This window comes from Acomys russatus, chromosome 23 (genome assembly GCF_903995435.1).
Source record: "Acomys russatus chromosome 23, mAcoRus1.1, whole genome shotgun sequence".
In the NCBI taxonomy this organism is placed as follows: Eukaryota; Metazoa; Chordata; class Mammalia; order Rodentia; family Muridae; genus Acomys; species Acomys russatus.
In genome coordinates, this window is record NC_067159.1 from 50740730 (window position 1) to 50767562 (window position 26833).

Genomic DNA, 26833 nt, shown 5'->3' on the forward strand with positions numbered 1-26833 from the left:
TAAGTAAGAAAAAAGAAAGTATAGAACCCATCTTCAAAGCATTTCATCCTTTCTTATACTCACATTTCTTTGCTCCTCTGATATTCTTGTCTTCTCTCTCTCTCTCTCTCTCTCTCTCTCTCTCTCTCTTCTCTGAGGTTTTGCTTACCTAATTTAGACTACACTTCTAATGAAGACCATGTGCCCATCTCAGTGCTTGCGTCTAGCAGTATTTTGTCACATTTGGTTTTCTACATCTTATTTCCTGTAGTTACCCACTACATGTTGAAATGGATGAACCTATTTATCTTCTATGAAATATTCTCCTCATTTATATGTGACATTTTTGTTTTCTGTGGTTGTAGCTTATCTTCGCTCATGACAACTTTATTAAAAGATTTCTCCTGTTTCACTTAATATTTGAACAAAATATTCCCTGTCTTTATATAATCACCCACAAACAATTTATTCATATGATAAATATGGGGAGGCCAGAGTCCATGTCAGAAGTAGTTTCCTACTCCCATATTGTGGGACCCACAAGGAGACTGTGCTGCCTGTCTACTACAGCTGACCATAGGGTCTTGTCCCTCCCAATGTTGACCACTTACCCTTGGCAGGGCGGCCTTGCCAGGCCACAGAGGAAGAAGATTCAGATAGTACAGATGAGATCTGATAGGCTGAGGGCAGATATTAGGGGAGGAGGCCTCCCCTTTTTGAGGACTAAGGAAGGGAGGGAAAGTCAATGAGGGTGGGAGGGTGGGATCGGGAGGTGATGAGGGAGGGGGCTACAATTGGGATGTAAAGAATTCAAACATGCAGGCAATTTATATTGTTAATCCCACTACAGGGAACTAATTTTGAGACAGGCTGAGACATGAATGTCTATGCACAGACAAAGCTTGCTGTTGGTAAGTATGCTGTCTAATGTAGCTCTCCATTAAGAATTTGGCCAATGTAGTATAGGAAAGAAGAATTTGTGGGTAAGTAATTTCCATTTGACAAAACCGATAGATATGTAAAACAATTATGCTGAATCTGCATTTAACTGCAATCAAACACAAGGGCAAAATTCAACTAAAATTTTTTAATTTAAATTTATTTTATTAAATGTATTCATTTTACAGCCTGATCACAGTGCCCCCTTCCCCTCCAGGTCCCACCCTTCCTTCCTCTTCCCCCTGTATCCTTCCCCTAGTCCTGAAAGGGGGAGTGTTTATCCCCTACCAACTGACCCCAGCCTATCAAGTTTCATCAGCACTGCCTGCATCCTCTTCCTCCGTGGCCTGATATGGCACCATACTGGGAGGGAAGTGATCGATGAGTGGGTGTCAGGGTCTATGTTAGAGTAGGCCCCTACTCCTCATGTTATGGAACCCATGAGATGGTGCTGCCTGTCTGCTATGTCTAAGTAGGTCCTCACTATGCATGGTCCTTGTTTGGTACATCAGTTCCCCTGAGCCTAGTGTTGTTGTCTCTATTTGTTTTCTTGTGGAGCTCCTGTCCCCTCCAGGTCAATCTATCCCATAAATCTTCCATAAGACTCCCTGCACTCTGCCCAAGTTAGGTTGTGAGACTCAGCATCTGCTTAGATGCCCTGCTGGGTGGAGTCTTTAAGAAGACCTATATGGTAGGCTCCTGTTCTGTTTCTTCTCTTCAGCCACTTCTGGTGTCTATTCTATTTGCCCTTCTGAATGAGAATTAAACATCCTCCCTAGAGTCCTCCTTATTACTTAGCTTCTTTCAGCCTGTGGATTATACTGTGGTTATCCTGTATTATATGTCTAATATCCACTTATAAGTGTGTATGTACCATGTATGTCCTTCTGGGTCTAGGCTACCTCATTCAGTATGATTGTGTCTATTTCCAACAAACTTGCCTGCAAATTTCATAATGTCCACTTTTAATAGCTGAGTAGTATTCAATTGTGTGGGTGTGCCACATTTTCTTTATCCATTTTTGGTTGATGGACATCTATCTTGTTTCCAGATTCTGGCTATTATGAATAAATCTGATATGAACATAGTTGAGCAAATATCCTTCTTGTATGGTGGAGCATCTTTTGGGTACATGTCCAGGAGTGGTATAGCTGGATCTTGAAGTACCACTATGCCTAATTTTCTGAGAAAGCACAAGATTGATTCCTAAAGTGGCTGTACATGTTTGCATTCCCACTAGACATGGAGGAGTATTTCTGTTTCTCTATATCCTCACCATGTGTGCTGTCACTTGAGTTTTTGAACTTAGCCATTCTAATTTGAGTAAGATGGAATCTTAGATTCTTTTTTATTTGCATTTCCCTGATGATGAAGGATGTTGATCATCTCTCTGAGTGTTTCTCAGCCTTTTGACATTCTTCTGTTGAGAATTCTGGTTAGCTCTGTACCCCATTTTTTAACTGGATTATTTGGTTTGGTAGGGTTTGCTTTCTAGAGTTCTTTATATATTTTGGATATTAGCCCTCTGTTAGATAAAGGATTGGCAAAGATCTTTTGCCAATCTGTAGGCTGTCATTTTGTTTTATTGACAGTGTCCTTTGCTTTACAGAAGCTTTTCCATTTCATGAGGTCCCACATATTAATTGATGGTCTTAGAGCCTGAGCTATTGGTGTTCTGTTCAGAAAGCTGTCTCCTGTGACAATGAGTTAAAGTCTCTTCTCCTGTTAATCTTCTAATAGATTTACGTTTCTTGTTTCACGCTAAGGGCCTTGAAATTGAGTTTTGTGTAGGGTGATAAATATGGATGTATTTACATTTTTCTACACGTAGACGTCCCACTAGACCAGCACTTTTTGTTGAAGATACTATCTTTTTCCATTGTATGATTTTGCCTTCTTTGTCAAAAATCAAATATCCATTGGTTTGTGGATTTATTTCTTGGTCTTTGATTCAATTTCATTGGTCCACCAGTCTGCTTCTATTGCCAGTTTCATGCACTTTTACTACTTTTCCTGTAGTGTACAGCTTTAGATCAGTGAGAGAGATAATACCAGAAGTTCTTTTATTGTAAAGAATTGTTTTAGCTAATCTCTCTCTCTCTCTCTCTCTCTCTCTCTCTCTCTCTCTCTCTCTCTCTCTCTCTCATGTGAAGCTGAGAATTGTTTTTTCAAGCTCTGTAAAGAATTGTGTTGGTATTTTGATGGGAATTGCACTAAATCTGTAGATTGCTTTTGGTAACATGGCTATTTTTACTGTGTTAATTCTACCTCTATCCAGGAGTATGGCACATCTTTCCACCTTCTAATGTCTTTTTCAATTTCCTTCTTCAGGCACTTGAAGTTTTTTTTCATACAGTTTTTTCACTTGCTTGGCTAGAGTTATATCAAGATATTTTATATTTCTGGTTTTGTCTGCTTGTTTGTTTTCAGTAGCTATTGTGAAGAGTTTTGTTTTTCTAATTATTCTCAGCCCTTACATCTTTTGTATAGATGAGGACTACTCACTTTTTTTTTAGTTGGTTTTGTATCCAGCCACTTTGCCAATGGTGTTTTTCAGCTGTCGAAGTTCCCTGGTAAAATTTTTGCTGTTACTGATATACACTATCATATCATCCATGAGTAGTGATACTTTGACATCTTCCTTTCCAATTTGTGTCCCCCTTGAACTCCTTAGTTCTCTTATTCCTCTAGCTAGGACTTCAAGTACTATATTGAAGAGGTACAGAGAGAGTAGACAGCCTTGCCTTGTCCCTGATTTCAGTTGAATTACTTTAGTTTGATATTGGCTATAGGCTTGTTACACATAGCATTTACCATGGTTAGGTATGTGTCAGGTATCCCTGATCTCTCCAGGACTTTTATCATGAATGTGTATTGAATTTTGTCAAATGCTTTTCTGCATCTAAGAGGAGATCCTGGTTTTTTTTTTCTTTCAGTTTATTTACATGGTGATTATACTGATGTATTTCTGTATATTGAACCCACCCTTACATGCCTGGGATGAAGCCTACTTGGGCACCTGGGACATTTTAATGTGTTCTTGAATTGGGTTTGCGAATATTTTCTTGAGTATTTTCGCATCAAAGTTCATAAGGGAAATTGTTCTGAAATTCTTTTTCTTTGTTAACTCTTTGTTTGGTTTAGGTATCAGGTTTATATATCAGTTTTAGGTATCAAGTTCATATTTCAAAAGTGAAATGGAGCCGAGTCTGACATTTACTTATTTTAGTAGTGAGTATTTTTAATACTGAAATAAAACATTTTTTTTCAGCCTAAGGAGGATATATTTTGGCATATAGTCTATCTGTACAGTCATGAGGCAGCTGGGCACAATGCATCTAGTCAGTAAGCAGAGAGAGACAATGCTTGTGTTCAGATCATGCTTTTTGTTCCCTTTTATCCCACTCATGATTGTAGTCATAATGTGGTGATGTCATCCACATTTAGAATGGGAGACTTCCATTTTCAATTAACCTGCTCTACAGACTTCCTTATGGATAGGTTTGTTACTATGTCTCTTAGACGATTCTAGATTTTTTTTCCATATTGACAGTATTAACCATCACAGGGACATCTTGCTCACTACAACCACTGGGGCTCATGTGCTCCACACTTGGATACCCAGTAATACAGTCCCATGATGAACATGTCGGTTAGAAACAAATGGGAATTGCTGAACAACTCTGAACCCTTGAGCTAGTTCTACTAGAGCATAACTTACTAGCCCTTGCACACCCCAGGACTTATAAGCAAGAAATGGCCTAGGTTGTGCAGTCATGTGCTCCCAACCCTTTCAGCTGAGGTAAACCCCTACAGTTATCTAGTTCCTCTCTGAGAGGAAACGTACCTAAAGGTGCATGTTCAGATTTACCGGAGGAACTGTAACTGCTGAGCCCAGAGGAGAGAGCATGAGACACAGGCCTGAAAATTAAGACTTAGCTGAGACAGAAATAAAACATTTTTAAAAGTCTGATGAAAATTTCTATTATCAAATACTTATTCAGTCAACTTAAGAAATAGACTTAAAAATATCAGTTTTACTAATTTATCATTAAGTCTCCACCTGGGTCATCATCCTTCACAACCAAAACATTTGGGGGATTATATTCACTTCCTACCCTGCTTTATAAATGCAACAATGTGTTTTCACAGTTTACTTTGCACAAGTGTTTAAAGAAGTTGATGTTTCCCCAACACAGAAGGCATTTGTATCCAATTTTGCCACTGATAAATGGTAAGTCATTTTGTTCTCTAGGAACTCTGTAGGCTGGATATTATACTTATTTCCATTTTTTTAGATTAAAAATCTATTACAAATTTGACTTAGGAGTCAATCTAGAACCCTGTGACATAGCAAAACAAGCAAGGGCCTTCTGGCTTCATACCTAACCCTGTATAGATGTAGCTATGGCAATGCCACTGCAGTAATGGCCATGCTGATATAGTTCCCTGAGCAGAAAGCTCACTTATGTCAGGACTCAAGGATAGGAAATGTGATATTTGTAGATCATCTTAGTTGAACACACTATACATGCATTATTACTGTGTAATCAAGTGCGGTGCATATATACAAGTGTATATACATGTGTATCTGATCAAAATGAAATGAAGTTAATTAAAATTAAGATAAATTAATAAATTCACTTTTAGGTAAAGAATAATACCTCAATGTATCTGTCAAAATGTTCTAAAGTAGAAAACAATGGTCCACTCACAATTTTTTCATTATATTGACTGAAACACATTGAATTGTGTAAATCATATATATAAGCAAATGGTATCATTGAAGAATTATGAAGTATTATCATTATATGGATCCAAATTTTGCAAATAGTTTTTACCTTAAAACACTTAAACCACAGAAATCAATATGGTTCAGAGAACAAATGAATAAACAATACTTTAATATGTAAAAAATAACACAAATAACTGCTGAGCGGGAGCAACTGTAGTGGGCCACGTCCCACTGTGCTGTCACACAGCAAGCGGTGCAGCCAGTGTTCTCATCACAGTGAAAATCTTAACTGTATTTGCCTAAGTTGTAGTTTAAAACACTTAAAGGAACCACATCCAGACACATCCAGCTTAAGGAAGTGTTCCGGTCCAGTGCTGTCTGTACATGAAGGCAAAACTGGAAGAAGTGCCCCCAATCTAAAGCCAACCTACTAGTTGACATTCTGCTGGCAAAGAACTGAAGCCTAACCAAGATTAAGTCAGGGACAGACACGAGATAAAATGCTAGACTGCCCATGGCAAATTCTGGAATGAGACTTGTTCACAGGAGCCAGGAACATAGCAATCAGACACAATAAGCAGAATTCATGGGTCAATTAACACATGCCTAAGGTACATTCTGAGGCAGGAAGCCTCAGGCAAGCAAGTAGAATATTTTTAATGAAATCATTTCATATAACCAGAAAAGTGATATGAATAGCTGTGTACTTTGGTAGCTGAAAAAAATAACAAAAACAAGTACAATAGTATTGAGCCCATCTCACCTCAAAACTCTCTAATGGATTGAATAAAAAATTCAATTCAATTGGTGCTCTGTAAATTCAGTGTGTTGAGGAAGCAAGAGCACCAGGACCTGGGTGAAGAGTCATTTGTTCTGAAATATTTGCATTCAGTGAAATTTTTACAGAGCAACTATTATTAACATTTCATTCAATTAATTTTTAAACTTTTCCAAACCTTTCTTTAATTTTGTCTTTGAGTATGTGTTTGTCTGTGTGTGTATTTTTTGTACGATATGAGAGCTGTGTGCCTGAGGTTTCTAAGAGAGACTAATGGGTCACATGGGCTTGCAGAGATACCCAGATTCTGCAAAAGCAGTGTGTTCTCTTAGTTGCAGAGCAGCCACTCTAGGTTCATTTTTTTCTTTTAAGTTACTCTGAATGTTCCAGTAAAGATAAGAAAACAGAGTGGAAAAAAAGCTTGTTAGCTAGGGTTGGAATTGTGGGTCAAATTCTCCTTCTAATCAAGAAGCTATTTGCAATTGATATCTTCTGGGAAGGAGAAAATCTGTTTTTGTCAGTCTATTGACTCTGGGTGTATCAACCACAATTCAGGGCAGACCCTTTGCTCGGGAGTTGTTGGACAGCACAAAACTCACCCAGCGTTTGTTTGGGTATTGGTTGTTGTTTGGTTTGTATGTTTGTGCTTTGCATTCTTGTTTATTGACTTTGTTTTTAAAAGAGAAAGAAAGCAATGTTTTACCGTTGACCATTTGGAATTTCTATGACAAAATCCAGGTAGTGCTTCTCATATGCACGTGTGTCTTAGGCATCCAATGGGGCCTGGGCCACCCCCCCCCCCATGCCACCTTATCCACCCTCCTCACACAAGAAAAGTCACTCTCTTCTGCCAGCATCTGCCATTAGAGCCTCAGTTCAGCTAGTGTGGAGCATCGGGAGCCTTTCTCCTTGTAGGTTGGTGTCTTCCAAGGCTATCACAAGATGTTGGCGGCTCATGTGTATAACATCCATGCCATGCCTAAAGGCATCTCTCCTCACTGTGCTCCTGTCGCTCTTTCCCTGAAGGTTCCTTGAGCCCTGGGGGAAGGGTGTGGTTGATATATATATATGTCCAGTTTTGTTAAGCATCCACAATTACTTATTCCCAGCATTTTAAATAGTTATGAATCTATATTAATCATAATGCTATGAACTACAAAACTTCTAAGGCCAAAGAGGAGAGCACCAAAATGTTATGGATGTAAACATGACTATTTAGAAGATAAAATGAGGAGATCAAAAACAGCATAAATACATTACCTTAGGGTCCATAGCTTCTCTGGACTTTGACCATGTTTACACTACAAAGTATGAATTCCCTCTATGGGGCAGACTCATATATAATAATGAATGCAATTGGTTACCTTCATAAGCTGCCTTGACAATATGGCAGCATTTTGTTTGTCCGGTTTGTATTGAAATATGCAGGGTCCAACACTGGAAAATACCATTGATGTATTTCCCTGAGCTTCACGCTGATACAGTAGTACTATCTATATTCACTCCTTCAGCTGAATTCTTTCCCAAACACGCTCCCACAAAGCTCACCTACTGTGTGATACTTTTAGTAGGTGGGACCTGTGTGGGATCGTCTGAGGCATACACACTCTAATACAGAGCATTCCAGAAAGAGCTTATGCCCTCTGTCCTGTGAAGTCTGAGAGAGAATGTGGCTGTATGTGAATCAGAAAACAACCCAACAAAATCATCAAGTCTGTTAACATCTTTCTGTGGCTTTCTGGACTCCAGATTTGCACAGTAACATTGTTCTGTTGTACACGTGCTATTTCTACTATGTTCTTTGGATATTACTGCCAACATTCACAGATACAAGGGTTGAAAAACAACAGTCAGATGACCTCTCCACACTCTATCATGACAATTAATGGTGAAAGATAAGATTCAAACCCAAAGACAATTGTTTTTCACTGTAAACAAATTTATTTTAATTAAAATATTTAAATCTATACATACTATTAACGTACTAGGATGTTTTGATGGACACATGTATTGCATATTGTTCAAATCACATCAAACTGACTAATCTCCACAAATGTTTTTTTTTCATGGAACAGTCACAGGTTTTGAAGTGTTCAGTTCATTGCCTTCTATAGCCATTTTGCTCTGTGAAAGTATGACAGAACTTGCTCCAGTCTAATGATTTTTAGAGCCTAACCACACTTATCCCCTTCCGTTCCTCTTGTTTTCCCCAGACTTCTGCAGCACCAATTCTCCTCTTGACTGGTATGGAATTAAGTTATTATTTTTCTAGCATATTCAGAAAACAATGAGACCACATGTGACACAATTTGCCTTTCATTCATCCTGGTTTATTTCATATGACAAAATTATCCTCAGTCTAACCATGCTGTCATGCATGGCAAGATTTCTCTCTGTTCTAAGGCTTCAGAGTATTTTATTGTGCATCTGCATTGCATTTGCCTTACCCATTTGTCAGTTGATGAGCACTTGGGTGCTTTCCATTTCTAGGCTTTGTAGAGTCCTGCAGAAGACATGGAAGTGCAGATGTCCACTTGGCATGCTTATCTAATTCCTTTTAGATATAAACTTAGTAGAGGGATTTCTGGATTACATGGCAGCTGTATTCCTAATTTTTGAGTATCCTACATGAACTTTTCTTTCAGTAATGACCTCACCAGTTTACAAGCCCACAAATAGCAGGTTTTCTTTCTCCCTATTGCTTCCTCAGTTCACTCTTTTTTGTGAAGAATAAATCCAAAGCGGGAAAGGTAATAATGCCGTGGTGCTCTTTTCCATCTCCCAGGTTACCAGTGCCATTGAGTATTTCTTCAAACAATATCACTACTTACCCATCTTCTTTCATAAAATATCTACCTAAGTGAATTATTCATTGTTTTAAATAAGCTTATTTTTTTATGTTCCATTTCAAACTTACTAATTTCTTGAAATATTAACCGCTTATCAGAAGTATAATTTACAAAACTCCATGTTCTTTTTCAGGCCATGTCTTCATTCTCTTTACTATTCCGTCAAGTGTAAACCCTTTTCACTGTGTTGCAATGCCATTTTCTATACTTAGCTTTGTTTTCTTTGCTTTGGGGTATCTTTTCATATAAATCATATTCCATTGTCCTCAGTATTTTTCAGTGTTTTTTCTTTTGGTTTTGTAGTTTCAGGTTCCAATTGAAGGCTATATTGAAGCTTTCAATACATTCTGAGGTTATTTGTATAATTGATGAGACTGAGATTCTAATTTCATTCATCTGCAGTAGATTTTCAATCTTTCAATGTGCATCCCTGGTCCTTCTGTCAAAAAATCAGTGGGTCCTAAATGCATGGGCACAAGAACTACTTCTAAAGATAAATGCATTGTGCTATTTAAAAAAATAAAGATTAGCATATTTCAAATTCTTCTGTCTTGTAACATCTCTTGCCACAACAAACAACATAAATTATGGAAGTCATAATTTATTTGACTATCACAGATTATATTTTCAAATTAGTCAATTAATTTCCTGCTTAAGATCCTTCTTATCCCTTTAATCATGGTCCTGGCATTATATGAATCTTGTGTTTCACTTGCTCTGTATCATTGTAGAATGTGTGCTTCTGGCAGTCTGAGCTTAGAGCCTTTGATACTGAGAGAACCATTCTATCTCTTTACATTACAACTATGCAAATGCACATGGTTCTATGTGCTCAGAAATAGAAAACCAGACCTTATTTAATTTCAATAAATCAAATCTATTCTTATGACTTCTGTGATGATTTAGTAGATGTTTCATGCCATCTAGATATATAGAGAAAGCAAAGTGCCTCCCTGCAGCTCTTAGACACATGCGCACTCTAGTTCGAATAGAAGATTAATGTGTAAACAATGGCAGTGGATCATTAGAGAGACGCACATTGTGCTATCATTCACTTTGTGTTACTATAATACATGCCCAGATAGTTTCTCTCCTTTTACATAGTAGATATAATGAGTAAGACATAAAGTGGAAAAATTCAAATGAGAGACCTCTTTTTACTTTGGATTCCTTGGACTTTCTCAAAAGAGTTAGGACTTGAGCTAAACCATAGGTTTGTTTTTTTTTTTTTTTCAATTTTTACTACTACTTTTATTATCTTAGGAACTCTTTGGAGCATGTATATAAGCAAAAAAAGTGCATATATTTGAGAAACAGATTATAATGGTCTGTAAATGCACTGTGATTCAAATGAAGAGTCAAATTATGAATAAAAAATAAATTTAGTATTGACAACAGACATACATATTGGATACCAGAGAAGATAAAGTTAACTTTCGCTTTAGGCAACATGGAGCCATTGAAAGCTTTGACCTGTGGTAATTGTCAGAACTAGAGATGTATTTAGATAGGAAACATTTGGCAGGGGCATACAGAATTGGTTGAAAGATTGCAAAGCCTTCAAAAACTCTCACATGTGAGATACGTCTTATATTATTAATTGTCTTTTTCCTGCTGCAGCACATATTTTACAGACTTTCATGAGATTGCCTTTCTTAGTGAGTTTCAAATTCTGGTGATCTGTCATTCCCTCAGAAAGACAGTTTTCGACTCCCTGTCTCATTCTTAGATCATGGTCCTTCATATTCTTTTGTTTTATTCATTGGGATGTATACTTACAGATGCTCCTCTTGCTTAATTAGCCTCCTTCATCAGAAAATGAGCTATATATGTGTGTGGACTCTATATACTTTGATCACATTCATCTTATCTCTAAGGAGTATATGGCACATAAGAATTACACATGAAAGCTATGAGTATACTTGATCTCATGTCATAATCCATCCAAAGAAATTCCTCCTTAGATGGCCTTGCCAAATTAAAAAAGTTATCTACCTCCAAATCTTACAGTGTTGTGATGTTATTGATGGTTGATGTGATTGAATCCAATATCTTCTAGGACACAAATCTCTGGACAACTGTAAGGCATTTTCCAGGTCTTGTTAATTTAGGCGAGAAAACCCAGCCTGAAGGTGAGCAGCAAAACTTAATGGGTTGGGAGCCTGGGATGAATAAAAAAGGGTAAGTGAGTCAAACACTGGTGGTCTTTCTGATCTGTGGCTGGCTGTTCACCTCAGCTATTCTGGTTCAAAACTTCTCTCCAAGATGACTTATTCAAACCTGTTTCTCTCAGATTCTGAGTAAATTGCTCTACTTGGTCTCACACTAACTTTGGCAATATGCTCTAATCTTCTGTCCCTTTCTCATTCTCTGGTTCGTTCCATCTTCACCTTTGTCTAGCTTATTCTCTCTTCAACCTGTCTCTGTAAAACTCTCCTGCAAAAAGTGCTCAGCTCTCTTCTTGTGAAAGTTCGGTGCATCCTATTCTGTCAAACATTTCTCTGATTTGCCACTTTGTCTGCCTCTGGATTAGACATCACTTTCAAACACAGATGCTTCCTTCCACAAAATGACCTTACTTTCATTTTGGGGGATTAATGGCATCTATTAAGGGAATATCTGCAATCCAGCTGGATCACACAGACCCAGAAGGTCTTTGAATGGGATCAGAACAGCCACGTTGCTGGGTTTAAAATTTCTCTATAGTTTTAAAGCTCCTTAAAATTATATTAGTTAACCCAAAGGAGCTAACAATACTGGGAATTTATTTTATAAATGAGTAAGTCGATGTTTAAGAATGCTATTAGTTTGAATTTATAAGGCTTTTTGGTAGCTGTTGATAGGACATGTTGGGATTTGCTTCTTTATTACATATGAACAATATTGCTCTGCCTACACTGCTTTGCAGATGAATAAATACAGAAAAGTCTCACCTTGATCTGATCAAATGTCCAAGAAACTCCCCAAGGATCTATCTATGTTGGCATAATATCAGCCTTTTCTATCACATCTCTGAATAATTTTATTTGCTTAGCTGCTTGTAATCTTTTTTCATCCAACTACAATATAATTTATTTGTTAAATTGTTTATCTCCACAATTAACTAAAGTATCGATTGATGAATCAGAGACACTAGTTTCTTTTTTAGCACTGTGTGTAGTACTTACTGGATGAATATCAGAAATGTGTTCAAATTACACTCATAAAAACTAAATAAGTCCCAATTGAATAAATGATTTTATGATAGGTACAAGGAATAACATGTCAGCAACGATTAGTCTAGGCTTGTTGAAATATTGCTACAGATATATTATCCCAGCATTACTCCCCAATTGATTACTGGCCATGATCAAGTATGACATAATATAATTGTAATAGAAGACCAATGTGAAAACCTTTTTTTTACCTCTTAACATCTAAATATTTGAAAGACAACAGAGCAAAAGCTTAACAAGTAGATCCAGAGGTCAGTCAACTGTGGTTCCTCATGGGACATTTTTCAGGGCCATAATGGAGCCAAGGGCTCAGGTGTTGAGTGACTAAGTGACTTTGAGTTTGTCACTTAATCTATCTCTATGGGACAATGGTTAGCGTATGGGCTGGCTGGCCAATAGCCCAGTTGACATCAGCTATATCCCTCGACCCCGCATGTAGGAGCAAACAGACTCCTGAAAGTTATTTTCTATCTCCCATGTGTAGTAGGAGGATAGAAATGTGACAGCAAAGAAAAGAGCATTTGACACTCAAATTTGTTGTGAGCGTAACACAATACTAGCAAATAAAATCCTTAATTCAGTGTTTACTACATAATAAGCATCTTTTAAAAGAATTCCAGTTTGACAGTAAACCTGAATTTTCAATTGTATTCAAATACTTTAGAAATCCTGTTCCCCAAATCAAGAGGTTACTTCTATATTCAGTAACATACTTTTATCTCCTCTATAGCTTTTATTTGTGAAAGAGTGATTTACAGGATTGGGGTCATTCTTCTCATTGGGTAATGCTAAATATCTAATTGTACATTGTTTTACTTATAAATACAAATAAATCTAGAAAGGAAGAGAGAAAATAGAACTATTTATTTAAATAATTTGATTTGTGTATTAACAAACACATTAAAGATTTTTGAAAAAGTTGTTTTCATTGCCTACACTGAAAACATGAACATACATGACTTACTACAAGAATCTATATATGAGTTAACTATCATTGGGTTAGGTATTTAGTCACTTAGTACATTGTTAGGTAAAGGAAGACAAAACCTGTTGAATTACCTTCCATTAATAATATTTATTTCATAAATATAGGATAACATTTCAATTTTAAAATATTTTTTTTCAGTTTATACACATTTTACAATTATATTTATTCTTTTGTATTTTAAGTAATTCTCATAGTATCTAAATTTAATAATTAGGATGAAAACACTGATTGTGTTAATTCATTGCCCCATCTCATAGGCCATTTACTAGCATATTTTGTAGAGCTTGCAGGGGTCCAGTGAGTGACTTAGGGAACTCAAGAAAGATTGAAGTCTAAAATGTTACATACCATTGGAAAGACTTGTCTCAACAAATGTTTTTAGTTGTTTCTCTACACACACTTGTGTTGCAGAAGTCTTAATCTTTCTTATCACATTCTTGTCAACGGGGAAAACGAGAAAGCTTTAGAAACCTCAACTCCTAGGTATTTCTGCCAATCACAGTAATCCAGGAGATAAACACAACATTGAGAGAAGACCCTCCTGCTTTGTTCACCAGTGAGCACTCACACTGCACGGCTGGATCTAAACTGCAGCTCCGTGTTGTGCTAGTTTGCATCAATCCCATCTCCCACAGGTGTAGCTTCCTTGCATTCAGTCTGTTGCTCATTTGCCATAATTTCACTTTCTCTTTTAACTGTTAACCATCAGCAACCTTAACACTACTAGACTGTTGTGAAATTGAAGTAGAGACATTACTTACCTACTGTTTGTCTGCCTTCCTGCTCTCCTGTCTGTCTGTCTGTCTATTTATTGTTCCACACTTCTATTCAATACCATTCTGAAATGAGGAAAAAATAAAAATGAATTTTTTTATATTACAACAGAATGCATTTATACAATTAGTTATTAATGGATGCAACTACTATGTTTCTTTTCATTCTGAGACCGTGATACACTTACCGTTGTATGATTCAAGACATTAAAGAGGTCAAAATAGAGCAAATACACAAATGGCTGCTCTTTGTTTCCATGATTTCAGGCAAAAGATTTTTTAGCATTTATTTCTTTATATATTTCTATTCTTATGAAACTTAAAGTTAAATTATAAAAGCTTAGTGAAAGTTAATGCAAGGAATTTTACTGAAGAATTAAAAAAAAAATCTTTATTTTTTTGACCCTCCCCCCTAATAATTGTTTCTTTTAAACAGGTAAAAGTCTACCTGACCCTCTAGTACATTTTCGTTTCTTACAAACTGAAAGTTAATGAACCACAAACTACACTGAGGAAAGAATTTTCTTTTTACAAGAAGTTGGAGTGTGTTGAGTGAGGCACACTTATGACCTGTCAATTAACCTACGAAGTACTTTGACTTTGAAATGTTCTATGTGGTTTCACAATATATAAATAAAATTCTTTTCACTTTGTTTAGCATCATTTCTAATAATAAAAACACTCAAAATGATTTTCTGAATGTATAACTTATCTTCCATGGCAGTCTTTTAGTAAATTTTCACATATTAGGTACAGACCGTTAGATAATACGTTGAGGCTGCGATTGCTCTAATCTTCAGGTGAAGAAAAGGTGACTTCTGTATAAAATTCTTATCAATTCCTGAGGGTAATTAAATTAAATGTACACAAGGATCTTACCACATTGTTTAAGACACACACACTCACACACAGACACACACAGACGCACACACACATGCACACAAGCACCACACACGTATTAAAGGAATAGAGAGGAATTTTAGTTATATTACATCAAATACATTTTAGGGAGAGTTGGTGCGATGTCTCAGATGGTAACAGCACATGATCTGCAAGCCTTGGGACTTGAGATTGATTCTTGAAATTCAAATAAAAATAGAAAGAGAGAAACAATTTCAAAAAGTTGTTCTCTGGTATCTGTCCATCCAGATATATAATGTAAACAAAATAATAATAACAATAATAGTGGGCTGGAGAGATGGCTCAACGCTTAAGAGCACTCACTGACTGCTCTTCCCGAGGTCCTGAGTTCAATTCCCAGCAACCACATGGTGGCTCACAGCCATCTATAATGTGATCTGATGTATACTGTATACATAATAAATAAATCTTAAAAAAAAAAAAAAAAAAGAGAAAGAAAATGTAACACAGGCTTGCCTACAGGCCAGTTGTTGGGGGCATTTAAAAAAAAAACAATAATAGTAATGAAACAAAAACAGTAATGGCTGTCTTACGATTGAAAATAGAATCCTTCTCTATTACATAATGGTCTGGAAGACAGTCTAACCTTTAAATTCTATTTTGAAAATATTTAACACGTGTGATGGTTTGAATGGGAACGGCCCCGATGGGTTCATATATTTGAATGCTTGGTCCCTGTGGGTAGAACATTGTTGGAAAGGACTAGCAATAGGATATGTGGCCTGTTGTAGGAGAAGTTTAACTAGGGGTTGGCTTTCACATTTCATAGAGGCCTGCTGCAGTTCCACTCTCCAACTTTCTGACCATAAGCTTCTAGCTACCACCCCATCTCCATACCTGCCTGATTGCTACCATGCTTCCAGTGACTGTGGCCATGAACTCACCCCATGAAACTCTAATCATTTGCCCAATTAAATGGTTTCTTTTACACATTGTCTTGATCTTGCTGTCTCTTCACAGCACGAAGAAAGTAATTAAAACAGTATTATACTCTCTCATACTGCTTGTTTTCTCTATTTCTCTCTTTTATAAATATGTATGTTTTGCCTCGGTGTGTGTGTGTGTGTGTGTGTGTGTGTGTGTGTGTGTGTGTGTGTGTGTTTTCCTGGTACCTTTGGAGGTGCACTGGTTGCCTAGATATGTACTTACTCATTGCTGTGATCAACCAGATAGACACTGAAAACTGAACTCAGGTCCCTGCAAAAGCTATATGTACCCTTATCCTACACCATCTCTCCAAGATATTACAATCTTAAAATTTCTCTAACTGCAAAGAGAAGAAAATCCATTTGCTTTTCCATTTATTCATTAATTTTAAATCAATAGACTTACAAGCTTTTAAATCAGAAAGTCCACATTTAAAAATAATCAGTTAAATACTAAACACAGTATATTATTTTGAAAGAAATAAATAAAAGAAGAGAAATTTCTACTTTAGAAAAGATCATTTGTTTTCATTTTTCTTTTCACTCTAAGAATAAATCAACGTCATTATTCTAGAATGGCATGAAATAATACATAAAAAATAGATGGTCTTATCTTTGAAGGAGTACTGAACATTTAAAGAACCAGGATTCCTGTGTTTTATTAGAGATATATTAAAAGGGGGAGAGAATTGTTAATTTTTATTTCAGAAACTTCTTACATTGCTTTCTCAAAGTTTGGGTCATCTTGGTGATTCCGTGGCTTCTCGGGGCAGTATGAGTTTTATGTGGACAAGTCGTTGAGGGCTGAACTTTTATTTTTCTTAATAGTTAACCTGGAACTGTTCAGCCTTTTTCCTTTATCACCTTTTATCTTATAGCAATCTAACCATTGTGTTTCCTGTTGATAGCAGTATTACAGGTCTAAGTGGATGTGAGAAGGTTCTTGTATCCTCACTATCATAGCAGGAAGAGCAAGCACACATCTCATTACAGAGCTATGCCTTCTTAAGGGAAGTAGCGGCAAAGTGAGACGTCAACGTGTCACAAGTTCCAGTACTGAAGCAATCACAGGGCACAGCAGGTACAGGGCAAGGGTGATGGCCGACTGTTCAAGAGAGCCATAGATCTTGTTTTGTGATATGACTTTCTCACGTACTCTGGTGCCTCACATTTGACCATGTCCCCTGGAGGGGGAGACCTGGTGGCACTCAGAGGAAGGACAGCAGGTAGCCAAGAAGAGACTTGATACCCTATGAGAATATACAGGGGGAGGTAATCCCCCTCGGGAACAGTCATAGGGGAGGGGAATAATGCGAAAATGGGGGGGGGGAGGAAGGAATGGGAGGATACAAGGGATGGGATAAACATTGAGATGTAACAAGAATAAATTAATAAAAAAAAAAAAAAAAAAAAAAAGAGAGCCATAGAACCTGCTCCCATTTTCATACTGTCTATTTTGCAGGTCTGAATAGCTGTTTTAAAATCATGCAAGATCACACTCACAGGATTTTTTTATATTTTTAAAAATTCTTTATTCTAGTATTTTTACAGTGTTTCTTTTTACATTTTTACATATACATTGTATTATTACACATATATAAATAAACTACATACAGAAAGAAGAACCACATAACAATCAGGAATTATATTAATATTACATTTATAGTGTTTTGACTATTTGTATTTGTCAACCTTGAAGAAAACATCATTCCTATCTTGGTGAGTCCAATATTCTGAATGTAAATTTGATCTACACACTAGCAGGTTTTTAATTTTAATTTTAATTTTATTAATTTATTCAGATTACAAGTCAATTGTTATCCCATCATTTGTATTCTCCCATTCCTTCTTCCCTCCCCATTCCACCTTATTCCCCTCCCCTAGGTGTAAGACTGAGGGGGGCCTCCTCCCCTACTATATGGGCATAGACTATTAAGTCTCATCCTGGTAGCCTGCTTATTCTTTCTTTGAGTGCCATCATGCAATAACCAAGGACAATACAAGTAGTAAACATCAGACCCCTACTCTGATCTAGCCAATGGACAGGACATTCTCCACAGTTATGTGGATAGAGGGTACTGACACTGACATGAACTCTGGTCCTCCATATTTGACTAGCAGTTTTTTCATTAATTTTTAAAAATTTTTTTACATATGCATTTATATTATTACACATATATACAATAAACTACCTACAGCAAGAAGAACCATGAGATTATCAGGAATTACATAAATGTTACATTCTTAGTGTTTTGGCTATTTGTATTTGGTCACCTTGAAGAAAACATCTTTCCTGTCTTGGTCCATCTAAATTTCTGAATGTAAATCAATATCTATAATATCTCATCAATATCAACTTAAACATCTAGCTAAACCTGAAAGCATCTTAACCCCTAAACAACTAAGCTCATTTGTAAAGGTAAACTATCTGGTCTTCAACCCCATCAGAAAGACTTGAGAAGGAACAAAATTAATTACCTGAGTATACAGGGGGTGCCGGTTAGCAGCTTCCCAAATGAGATGACAGAGACAGTTTGCTGCCCTAGCAGTCACCCAAAACTCTCCTATTGTAAGGAGTGCTCACAAGGTCAAGACAGGTGTAGACAGTTGAATGTCGTTTAAATATTCTGTGACACAGTAGCATGTGAAACTGTGAGGGTGAAGCAACAGTTAAGACCTGAGGTTATCAAGATTTCTGCAATGTGGGGCATGGACTGAGGAGACCTTCAGGCAATGAGGTCTCCACAGAGAAACATGCAGCAAACTGTAGGGCAGTATGCAGCCTTTTCCAAGCTTGCTGAAGCTCACATGATGCCACTATAGGTTGCAGATTATCTCCTTAACTTCTGAAGCACCTGTTGTGAGTATTTGTGAGATATTTTGTTTCTGATTTTGAGTGTCTGCTTAACTGCCTTGATCTGTTTATTTTTTCTTTTTTGTTGTAATATCTAGAGAGTAGTGGGTTGTCTTCAAGTTGGTGGTTCTTCCTCCATACCTATTTAAATCTTCTGTTGATCTCTGTTAGCAACGGTTGATTGTACAACTGTTATTGTACTTTTCAACTCCACACATTTCACTTTGTAAAACTTTGTCACTATTCTGATGTATTCAAATATGGACCTTTTCTTTTATTTTTTGCTTGTGCCTGACACTTTTTATTTACATACCTTGCAATTTTTTTAAAATAAGAAGTCTTATGTAATACAGTGTGGCATAACTGGTAATCAGATTTTTATTTACTTCAGGGCTTACTGTTTATGCTATTTATGTTGCTTCCTGATGTTTTTTATTAATCCATTAAAGTTTGTATTGTTTGTAATGTGTGTCCACAGATATTTGGTCAGTTAGTGATTAAATGGAATTTCCTTTTCTTTAAACTTGTGAGGTAGTGAAGAGGCTTCTTGATGTTCAAGGAAGGAAGTGTAAAGCAGTCTTCAACTTCATTATCTTTCATAAAGCCTGAAGGCCATGAGAACTGGGAGATTTGTTGCATATTTCCTGTTCATGTGCAGTCATAGGAAACCCGCGGCCTTCAGGAGCTCTGAGAGTAAACCTGAGCTTTGCACGCCTCCTGTGTGCAGGGTTGCTCATTCATGCTTAGCCTTCCTTTTCCAGCTCATGCTTATTTTCTTACTGGCTCAACAGTGATCATTGCCCTAGGCTCTGTGTGATATTAAACAATTACTACTGATTATTTTGACAATTGGCCCCTGCAGAAAATGCTGGTTGCACTAGGGAAACTTGGAGACAAGTGAAATAAGGCCAAGGTCTTAGATCTGAGTTTTCCTAGATTGTGGAGTTCTAAAAAGCAGGTTTGTGAGAATGGTGCATTGAGGGAGATCTAGACCAGTTTGGTTACCTCAAGTGACTTCCTATCTGATTGGTTCTATTGTTATGGTGAGTTGTGCATTTTTTTAAAAAGTACCTGATTATAGAATAAGGACAACGCAAACAAATCATAAAGTGTCACAACGATTACTACTTTACTCAGTAATGGACTTTTGTTCTGAATGGATAATTTCTGGATTGTCTGACATATCAAGCTGAATTTCAGAGCTCTGGAATTTTGATTTTGCCCACGTTCTCACTGCAAATACATATATGGAGGGGAGAAGTTTCAGAGACCTTGAGAACATCTAGAACTCCCATTGGCCTTTCTTCTAGCAGTACTCTCTGACCTTTGCTGAGGCAGGAAACCTGAACAGCTGCAATGGATATCTCCTGGTCTGGCCAGCATTATGTTACCTTATATTTATAAGTCAGTTATTGGCTGATAAATAACAGAGTATGATGGTAGCATTCAACACTTCTGCAGTGCTACTGCGTCTCAGCTATTGTGCCAGCCCACTGTGTCTGCCTAAAAATTTATCTCTTCAATCCTGATTTTCAAGTTCATGTACAAGCCACACATATAGTAAGTAAAATAATAGAAGATATTAAAGATAGCCCAACAGATCCCTAGTAAATAAAAATTCAGGTAAATTTACATAGACTGTAGTAGGTGTTACAGATGCCCTGATGCCTGTGAAAATGCTAAATATTAAGAAAATATAAGTGCAAATTATGTAAAAAGATCACAGAAATTGTGGAAGGTTTCTATACTATTGCTTTGATTTATAGAGCGCATGCATGATTTAAGAACTAAAACTTCATGTTTTCATGTACTGGCGGTGAGTCTAAGGTGAGGACATAAGGTGTATCAAATGTATTATAAGTGGCATCAGCAATGAACATAACAGACATGCTGATTAAAGATGGATTGGAGATTACAGGACCTTGAAAAACATTTCAGATATCAATGACAGAGTAAGATTTTGAGCTAAGATAAAATTGATTCAACAGGTTTTGATCTCCTCTGCTGTACTGTAGGCCATAGTAATTCCATGAATCAATTATTACATTAATAATGTCCACTGGCTTACAATTGAGCATACCCAATATCCACACTCATCTCCAGGTACACATATGAAACTAAATCTATCCTGAGCACAAACAATTTATATGCTTTTGATAAGTAAGATAGATAGTAAGTAAAAATGTAAAGACTTTCTAAATTTCTCTAAGTAGAGATAAATTCTGAACTATTAGTAAGATTTAACTCATTTAAATATAATTTTAGAAGAAAGTCAAGCAAACACTGGCCTGAATTGCTCAGTCCTTACACTTCTTCTGACAACAGGACTCACTCTTTTTAAATGCTTCAAACATACTTCAGCAATGTACTTTATTATATGCATACCTGTAAACATCAAACTCCGGAGGCTGAAGCAGGGGGATGACTGTCAAACTCAGGGTTGTCTTGTCTTTGGCAGATGACTTCCTTTTAAGAAAATGTAGTCCCAAACCTGTAACATACTGTTTTGTAGAATAAGTTAAAGCATTTTTATAATTATAAACAGTAAAATGGTTGTTAATTAAACATGGCCAGAGAAAATTAGGGGTAAAAGGAAGCATTTATGTTTACAAACATTACATGTCTTATGTAATATTGCTTTTCTATTTTCTATCATACGTAATCATTGTATCCAATTTACATCTGGAGCATAAGTTAATTAAGAATTATTGCAAACTTACACAGTCATCTTAACACAATCTTGTGTCTACAATAACATGTAGATGGACTCATGGTGTTGTAGAGTTTACTATGTTTCACTGTATCATTTTGTGACAATCTCAGCTTCAGAAGTTAGGAACTTCCAAGGGAATGCCATGCTGGCCAAGCAATGTCTCAGTCCATAGTACACTGAAGGAACATTTTATGTATTGCAGCCAGGAGCCAAGCAGAGTGTTTGTATTTATTTCTCACCTGCCATACCAGATTCCTTTGCTTTCTCTCAATATGTTATTTGTTTTATAATTATTTTAACTTCATATAAGTAATATTAATTTTGATATTAAAAATACTGTACATTCAAAGAATATTTACTAGCAATTGGAGAAGTTGAATTGAGTAACTGTAAGTGCACTGCATTCTGTGTTATTTCATTTAAATCCTATTAGTATTGTACTAATAAATACATTTATAATTCTCTTTCATGAAAATAATTTTCAACTGCCTTTTTAGCACAGAACCAATTATTCACAAATAACATGAGGAATGCTTTGTGAGCAGCCCTTTGTATTGATAAATATTAACATCTTTATTTATAATAGTGAACAACTGTTTTAAGGTTATTTTTGCAATGGCATGGCATGGGTAATGCCAGGATAACAAATACACACACTGAAAAAAATTAACATTTGGCTTCATTATGAAGAATTCCATATTGAGTTTCGGGTGCTTCTATTTAATTTTGTCCTCTTAGCACAGGCTAATTATGACATAAAGGAAGGTAGTCATGAACACATAGCCTGTCGCCAGCGGTGTGCAGCAGAGAGGCTTTATTAGGAAGAAGTCCCCATTTTCCTAGACTGCTCCTGATTTAATCATGAGATTAAATTGCTATATTACAAAATCATGCAATACATAAAAACCTTTGCCACTGTAATAACTCTGATGTCTCAGTGAGTTAGTCGGCCACCGCATCTCAGGTCGCACCTCTACATTTCAATGGTGCTTTTCTTACATATTCAGAGAGTGTATTTTATAATAAGTAAACATAGACATAAATGGTGCTTATGCCAGTAACTGAGACACCCAAGCTTTTATTCATGATTAGTGCTCTAACAAGATTTTATGGACAGATGCTCTGGCCTTCCTATAGCATGAATGATGACCAATGGACAAAACACTAATAAAGCACAACTTACATACCATGTCTGGCTCCTAGGTTCTTGTAGCTATGATGCTGAAGTGCATATCATCTCTGTGATTCCATCTTTAATAATCTGATAAAGCATACACTCAACAGCTGCCTTGGCTCATCAAGAAATATTCCATTGGTAGCTTTTGTCATTGGTCTTTGTATTCACTTATAAGTAAGTGGTGACTCTTGAAAATTGTATTTTGACCAAGTTATAAAATTATGGTATGTCTATATAGCAAGATAAAATAATAGTGCTATGCAGACATTCCCAAGTAGTGTTTGGTTTATTTTTAAACGTGTCTTTATGTTTATGAATATTATCATGACTTGTAATTGTTATTTCTGTAAGCTATATTCTAGAAATCCTGTGCAACACACTAACATGCTGTGTAGGTAGTGTGTATCTTTAATTGTGAGCTTCCATTGTTGGTTAAGAGTCTGATTGATGTAAAAACTATAACCTTCATTGAGCATCACAAAACTTGTCTACTGTTTATCATCTTGTTTTTGTACACACCCAGGCAAAACATGTCTAGCCATAGATTGTTGCAGAAATTTTAGTCATATGATAAATGAAATTTCAGGTTATGGTAATTGCTTTTACAAACATATGTCCTACCTGTCTTTGTTATTAAGGTGAGATTTTTTTTTTTAGAACTTTGGATTGATAAAATTTTATCTGATAATTTTACAAAATTTCATATAAGAAGGAATTAAAACTCCTGTCACCTCTGTATTATTCTAATCTGGTATTTTTAAAGACATTATTAGTGTTGTGACTGCATGTCTGTGTGTTATTAAAATTATTATATATTAAAATCATGCTATCATTCACTTGAATATGATTTCAGATAATTTCATTCTATAGTTCATTCATGTCAAAAGTTGAGAATCAAAATAATTCAGGGACACTGATTAATTCTATTTCTCTTTTCAGGCATAAAAATCTACAAACAAGAGCTGAACTGCATTTTTTTAAATTCACGTTTTTATGTCAGAATCATGTGCTAAGTGGCTTTGCCATGTGTAAATTCATGCAAAAATATATTAAGAACTACATTCCATGAGAATTGTTCAGTAGTAACCCAGAGATGTGCTACAATCTCTCCCCTTTCCCCAAGTTACCTGATAAACATTACTGGGGCACATCTACTTGTTTTCATCAGTCTATGTATATATGAGCATTTTAATAAATGTCAAAAGAAAGAGCTTTCATGGATAAAATAATAGAAATTATTCCTTAAAGAATCTTACTGTTTAAGAATGATTTTTAACCCAAACATTTAAACACACTGATTCTTTAATAGTATACTTGGTGGCATATGTAATAGTTCACATTTTTATGCGACTACCAACAATTTCTTTTATTAGACACAAGGCCAGCTCCACAACAAGGAACTTCTGCCTGGCATTGCTATCTCAGTGAAGAGCTGAGGATAGTTAGGCCTTAGGCCTTAAGGAGAGAAACTACTAGTATCATTCTACTAGATGGACAGGTTATTAAACTAATTCATTTTCCCAACAGGTTTGTGCTTCTCTCAACCTTCATTAGAGAAACTTCATTCATCAATAGATGGGGATTAAAACTGAGACCCACAAATGCTCACTGTGAAAAGAATTGCAGACTATGAAATGCCCAAACATAAATTGGAAAACTTTATTTTAACTTCCTCTACCGCAGATCTCAAGGCTTAGGATTTAATGAGGTAGAGTGGGCAGAACAATTGCAAGGACAAGAGGCAGTGCATTGACTACAACACAACTGTTAGCCAAATACAAAAGGGTGTTACACATATGAACTCACAGAAGTTGTGGAAAACTACTGAAGACCTGAGCCATCTCATGCTGGACAAAATCCTTGCATGCAGGGAAGAGGTAGTCATGAACTCCCTTTGCTAGCTAAAGAGCTGTTAGCAATTTATGGTTGGTGAAATAGGAAATCTCGGCTGTTTACAAAGATGTAGGCCATAAGAAGCTACTATGCTTTGTTATATGGCATACACCCATACATATATGGCAGAACTGAGTAGACTGAGGAGAAAAGCAATTTAACAAGACCATGACGCTGAGAGGGGATAGTGGAAGAAGCAAGGGATGGGATGAGAGGGAATGCCAGGTGGACCTTATTAAAACATATAGGATGCATGTATAAAATTCTAGACTCTACAAAATACCTTATTCATTTTTCTTTTATATTATAGATTTCTATTAGTGTCTAAACATGCAGGTGTCTACTTTGTTTTGGTTAACTCAGAAGAATGCAACCTCTGATTTTTTTTTTTTAACTTAATCGATTAGGGTACTGGTCATAAAATAAGCTGTGGCACTGATAAACTTTAATTACAACTATTTTATATTTTATGAATGAAAAGTATAGGATGCTGAACGTAAACATCGAGCCTTTTATGATCAAGGCTCAGGCAAGATTTCTCTAAGAAAATCACTAATCAGATTTAATGAGCAATCATCCAGTCAATGAGAACCTGGGAATACTCTTCCAGAACTCTCTATTGTACACATTAAGAAGGATAGTTAGATAGGCAACAGGACTCAGCAAGTAGATGTACTTGATTCTGATCAACCATCTTCAAAATAAACGGAATCAAATAATTTTTCCAAAGAAATCTCTTTTAAAGAAAAATATAGCTCCAAGTGTGTGACATATGATATGCATTACACGACAATCAAAACTAAGAACTTCATCATATGTTCAAAGCTGCTCAATCCATATGTATGTCTGTTTTATTACTTAATTATTCCCTGTCCCATGAAAAGATACTTCAGATAAAGGACACTGAATATTTAATAATCTAGTCAGAAACATGGAGAATCAAGTTGTTCTATAGAATTAGAACAATTTGATACTGAAATCTATGATTGCTACCAACTTAGAAAAAAACTGTGTGTGTGTGTGTGTACATATATGCACATAAAATGTATATACATATAGATTTTTATCTATAACACATAATTATATATTATTTTATTGTGTTATATTATATATAAAATTAAAATGCAAAACTTTGCATTGTTATTATTTTCCTGAACACATTTTCTTTTCCTTGTCTCTGATCGAATGTCTTCTATTTATTGGAATGCTCTCAGCACACTCTTTTCTAGTTTTCTAGTACTTCCCTGAAGGTCCAATTTAAATCCCATCATTTCTTTGAGGCTTTTTTCTACCATAGAAGTTATTTATTTCTCCCACCTCTAATCTCCCTCAACACTTACAAGTTACGTGGTGACTGGCATTTATTGACTTGCATGGCTATTTTAATGTGCATTTCAAAAGCACAGCATTTGGATGTTGAAAGGGGAATTAGAGTTCATTTAGTCCCCCAGATCTCAGAGGTCAAGCTTTACTCTGAATTATTTCAACCCACTTGTCAAATAAATTTTGCCTGAACAGCTCCTCTGACGGACAGCTTGGTATCTCTTGATTAAGTATATTTTATTTTTTGACATCTAGAAGAGAAAGTTTCTTTTTGAGTTGAGAATAAATGTCAAGTCATATTCATATCTAGTAACCGTTTTGACCCTTCGTGAAGCTATCTTCCGTTTTCCTGGCATAGCAAGCTTTCAAGCTTTCACCTACCTTAGCTATACTGATTATCCTCAGACACTCCTTGAGTAATATGAGGCAAATGTATGACTCAGCCATAAAAAGTATCTTTTATTTTGTATGTTGTAACATAGCCAGGATAGCCTAAAATGTATTACAATTAACCACTGTATAAAATTGAGCTTACCTTGTGCTATGTTTCATGTCTGATTCACAGCACATTTACTAAATCAAATAATCTCTTTAGTGATTGCTGTAGTAATTCATAAATTGTGGTGGAGGTTGAACTACATCATGTGACATCTGATAGTAGGTAATAGAGAGAAAACTAGCAAAAGAAAACAAGCACAAGAAAACAAGCACGTTCTCAATTCCTGTAAGTCAAGAAGCCTACGGTGAGAAGCCTATTTACTGCCTCATCT